General features: G+C 32.3%; 1 long non-coding RNA gene across 1 annotated transcript; it reads right to left on the reverse strand.

Annotated features, from left to right (window-relative positions):
- Positions 1 to 893: 893 nt before the first annotated feature.
- On the reverse strand, positions 894 to 5,395 carry LOC128211576 (uncharacterized). Its single transcript, XR_008257308.1, has 7 exons — positions 5,172 to 5,395; positions 4,768 to 4,838; positions 4,288 to 4,376; positions 3,776 to 3,851; positions 2,546 to 2,622; positions 2,198 to 2,312; positions 894 to 994 (listed from the first exon to the last, which is right to left on the reverse strand). It is a non-coding gene; the product is annotated as an uncharacterized LOC128211576 (long non-coding RNA).
- Between the last annotated feature and the right edge of the window lie 244 nt (positions 5,396 to 5,639).

Here is a 5,639-nt window from a genome sequence, read left to right on the forward strand (position 1 = left end):
CTTAAACCGCCGCATAAAGGACAGCGAGAAACGAATCTCGTCGACCCATGCTGGCACGAGCAAACAAATCATTTTGTCAACAGCATTTCACAACGCATCTACATTCTAACATTTTTTTTTTAAAAAGTGCTTGATCTTGCAATATTGATTTCAATTTTCATTCAAGCTGAACTTTATAGACATTGACAAAACAACAGGCTTGCATCCTAAACCGCCGCATAAAGGACAGTGAGAAACGAATCTCGTCGACCCATGCTGGCACGAGCAAACAAATCATTTTGTCAACAGCATTTCACAAAAATGACACATTTTAAAATGCAGTGCAAATTTTGCTCTTGTACACACTATCAAAATGTTTACCATTTTACCAAGTTATGTTCCAACCAATATCGTAATCAATATGACAAGACCAAAGCTTAATAAATTTATGAATTACAAGCAGTATTACTGCTAAAATTTTGTTCAATCACAAATGTTCCTCGGTTTCAGCCGTGACCAAGTCTGGCTGTTTCTCATAAAAAAAATATAGTGAAAAAACCGTTTGACTGTGGTTTCATTGAAAAAAATCGACAGACCAAAATGTAACCAATTTTATGAAAAAAATGTGTTATCTTTCGTGAACAATACTTTGGATGGCCAAAACAAATAACAACAGTACTCACAATAGCAAACAAGACCCGCGTTACTGGGGTAAGCAAGACAGCACAAACATTAAAAGCAAACAGATAAATCAGTATTTCTCCATTTAAATTTCATTTTCGAAATGATTTACTGTATGATAAATTTTCAATGTTCATGTAAAACACGAAATACAAGTGTTGGAGAATTACTGATAAACAAAAAGCAACGGTACAAAGCACATATAATACAAACAATATTTTAAAACGAACAAGTGTGGATAGGTATCTTTTTTCAAATAAACAATGACATTTCAAATAGATCGACGAATTCTGTCTGCTGTCTTCTGTCGGATCCCCTGTGTATGGCATCTCATCTGAAAAAATGAAATGAAACGTGTAAAAGACGAAACATTCTTACATACAATAGCACATTAATGTTTACTCTGGTAAATTTTGGTTTCATTTATAACATTGGATTTTTACAAAAATGATAAATGCTTAATTTCAAAACATATTAACCATTCTCTCAGTTTTGATTTACAAATGACAGAGCAGTACACTAACAACGTGCTTAAAATTATGATTTTTTTGACAACTTTTCAATTTTTTCAAAATTTTTGACTTTGGATTTTCACCATAGCGCATTCGTTTTTTAGCTATATACTTACCAAAGCGCATTTGCGTTTAAGCGATGTAGTTTTTTCACACTGAGTACCCCCCTTATGAAACTTTTTTTTACATTGAATTTAGAACGATTTATTTGAATCTCAAAATTAAGCACACAAAGTGACGATGTACAAATATTTTGGGATGACGAGATTTTGGCTCGCTCGCCCGACCAAACTAAAAGACTTATAGATATACTTTAAGTCTTTCAGTTGGGCTGGGCGAGGTAACCAAAAAGCTCGTCACCCTAAATTATTTGTACATCGTCACCTGGTTTGCTTAAATTTGTGAGTCGATTTGTCATAAAAAGAGTAAAATGTATGATAAGATGCTTAGCATCTTCAAATAATTTGACATTCATCTTTTGGTTTGACAAATAATAAAGTGAAATGTATGATAAACTGCTTAGCATCTGTAAATAATTTGACGTTCATCTTTTGTTTTGACAAATAATAGAGTGAAATGTTTGATAAATGCTCAGTGTCATGAATCGATTTGACACTTAGCATTTGGTTTGACAACTGAAAGAATTATTTATTTGCGATTGTGTACTAGAAGAATTTGCATTGTATGACTATTTCTAAATGTCATGAACAAATAATGTCATATGGTTTGACAAAAAAGTAGATTGAAATACCATTCATTTGTGATGTTTTACACTTGTGAAATGCAGATCGAATGCATTATTTTTGTGCATATTTAATATGTAACGCATACTTAATATCATTACAAAACTTGAAAACTACAGCAATTTATGATCTGTACAATGGAGAGACTTAATCGCAAAATTAAGAGAATTGCCATTCTTGAGGCTAGACTTGCTGTACTCAAAACAGAGTTACAGTCAGAACTGGAGCAGCTGAACAACTCCAATGACATGACAATGAACTATGGTTCAAAAACATTATCACCTGTACAAACTGAGGTTGAAGACTGGGGTGACTGCGTAAGGACTTCAGAAATCATCAGCGAGGAGGACTGGGAATCTGAAGCAAACAGGCAGCCCTTCACTCTTGGTGGGACATTCTGCAAAACGAGAAAATCTACAAACTGGGAAAACAGATGCCCTGTTTGTTTCTCAAAAAACTGTGGACATAAAGTGAACAGATGTTTGTTCAGAGAAGCCGCAACTCAGTGATTTAATATTCTACATTATTGTTGTATGTACCATATAATACTGGATGAACAAGTTCAAAAACTGTTTATCATATACTACTGGATAAACAAGTTAAAAAATAAATAAGCACTTTGTATTTTACCTCGTGTTGTTTTACTTCAATGTCCCGAAACCATTTAAACGAACAACCTCCACTGAGGTCAGACCAGCCATACAGAGCTGAAAAAACAAAACATTTCTGTTGAAAAATGAAAACATCAATGAGTAAAATAAGAACAATACTTGTTCAATTTGTTTGCCACCAAAAACATGAATCTTAAATGATCTTGTTTTCCCTGCCAGATGATATACAATAAAACTTAACAATATAAGCTTTAACTCACTAATTTTCATTTACTAAATATGAACACTGGCTAATTAACTTCTATTAAGTCTTCGACCACCAAAGAATATTTGCAGTGAGTTGTAAATGCTTAGTCTCAAAACATATTAACCATTCTCTCAGTTTTGATTTACAAATGACAGAGCAGTACACTAACAACGTGCTTAAAATTATGATTTTTTTGACAACTTTTCATTTTTTTCAAAATTTTTGACTTTGGATTTTCACCATAGCGCATTCGTTTTTTAGCTATATACCTACCAAAGCGCATTTGCGTTTAAGCGATGTAGTTTTTTCACGCTGAGTACCCCCCTTATGAAACTTTTTTTTACATTGAATTTAGAACGATTTATTTGAATCTCAAAATTAAGCACACAAAGTGACGATGTACAAATATTTTGGGATGACGAGATTTTGGCTCGCTCGCCCGACCAAACTAAAAGACTTATAGATATACTTTAAGTCTTTCAGTTGGGCTGGGCGAGGTAACCAAAAAGCTCGTCACCCTAAATTATTTGTACATCGTCACCTGGTTTGCTTAAATTTGTGAGTCGATTTGTCATAAAAAGAGTAAAATGTATGATAAGATGCTTAGCATCTTCAAATAATTTGACATTCATCTTTTGGTTTGACAAATAATAAAGTGAAATGTATGATAAACTGCTAAGCATGTGTAAATAATTTGACATTCATCTTTCGGTTTGACAAATAATATAGTGAAATGTATGACACATGCTAAATATCATGAATCGATTTGACACTTAGCATTTGGTTTGACAACTGAATGAGTGAAATGTATGACAAATGCTAAATGTCACGAATCTGACACATAGCTGTAATTTTGCTACCATAATGTGAAATAAGTTAAAAGAGCAAAATCAAATCATGTTGGTTCAGTGTTTCAGTATTTAAAGTACCAAGATGAGTTAACTTTACTGTTCATTGTAAATTTGAGATTTGTTTCTGATGAAATTTGGTGAAATTACTTACTTGTTATTGACAAAGCAGAACACACTGCATATTGGGTGAGCTTCAGGTTATATAGGCTAGGTTTCTCCTCACAACTCTGAAACAAAACATTTTATCAACAAAACTGCACATATTGCTTGTTAGTTTTTTACATTTTTCATTCCATTAAAAGCATGGCTAAGTGCACATTTCATCCACATCAACAATGTTGAAATAATCCTGAAAACAAAATACTTCCTACATACAAACAGAAACAGAAAAACTGTTCACATGCAGAAGGTATTATGTTCCCAACATTTCTTATCATTCACAACAGGAACAAAATTATGCATTTATGGCATTGGTAGATATCAAACACAAACTGAAAATTTATCTAATAGCAGTTCAATGTAATAAATCAAACACAGTGTCTGTTATTAGATAAATTATCAGTTTATAAAAATTATTCCAAGCATATTTCCAAACAGACTAAGCACTGAGATTATGATATGACAGTTCAATTCATGGAATTAATTTTCAGCGATTTTACTTACTTGTAAATGTACTTTCTTGGGTACTGCCTTCAACCATTTTGATCACCAGCTTTCTGACACACAGGACGACTGCATCTGAACTGCCGTATCTGGTTTAAAAAAAATAATTTTCAACATATTTTTCAAACAAACAAATAGAAGAAGATATTTATCAATCTCGCATGATTTGCCATTTCTTATTTCTGTCAGTTTGGTCCCTAAACAAAGTTAAAATCATTCAAAATATGACATAAACAAGACAAGAGATATGAATTAACACCGCTTACTATGTTTTTCAACATATCTAGCCGAGAATTAAAGTTTCTAAAATCGGCTTCGAGAATGTTCGAAACATTCTAAAACGAGCTGGGAGCAATTTCTTTTGACATAAGTTTTTACGTAATTCAATGCACACATCGACAAAACTTGTTGGTAATATGATACATCATATATTTAGACACAATTTCTCATAAAACTTTTAAACATTCATGTCATACTTACCGCAGGAAAGCTGGAAATACGACCTTCACAATTTATTTTTCAAGATGGCCGACCAGCGCACAGCGAGAACTCTGCAATATGACGTCATACATATCACGTCATATCATTCCATGAATTGCATTATTTATTTATTTTTTAAACTTTTACGAAAATAAAGAAAATACACTCATTAAAAATAATTTAAAATTATATTAATCATGTATTATGTATCGTTTTATGAAATTAAACAATAGGAAAAAAAAAGTTTGTTCATTTTCAGAAAAACGAAATCGAAAGTAGAAATATTTTCTGAAATTGGAAATGTTTAAAACCTCGTAAAATCATTTATATCTCTTGTATATGCATAAACCCGGCTTGATTCAATCGCGAACACATTATAGAAACTATAACTACCAAGGTCGTACCTTCAAACACAGAAAATATCCCAAATTTTACACACAAAGAGTATTGTTTACATGGTTCAACCGTATCCAAGTGAATACGACAGACAACACTTTCCCTTATAATAATCAGCTCAGTATAGCTTGTACCGAAAATCGTAACATTATTCTGTGATTGTTTTACTTTATTTCATGTTTTATTTTGCTTAAGTATCGTACTTTGTAGCATTTTACGATACATTCTGTGTATCTTTGAGGAGTTATGCATAGCGATTTGCACATATATATATATGACTATATGACCATTACTCGTTTGATAACTATGAGCAAGCATAGTTGTTCTTGAAGCTTAAGTGATTCCAACTAGATTACTATAGATAAACACAATAAAACACGAACAGTTCATACATTTTATTTTGTTACTATTCATTGTCTGTTCATCACTCAATTTATTGTTAACACTGTTTTGGCACAAATTGCCTCCCACGCCTG

Source organism: Mya arenaria, chromosome 12 (assembly GCF_026914265.1).
Source record: "Mya arenaria isolate MELC-2E11 chromosome 12, ASM2691426v1".
NCBI lineage: Eukaryota > Metazoa > Mollusca > Bivalvia > Myida > Myidae > Mya > Mya arenaria.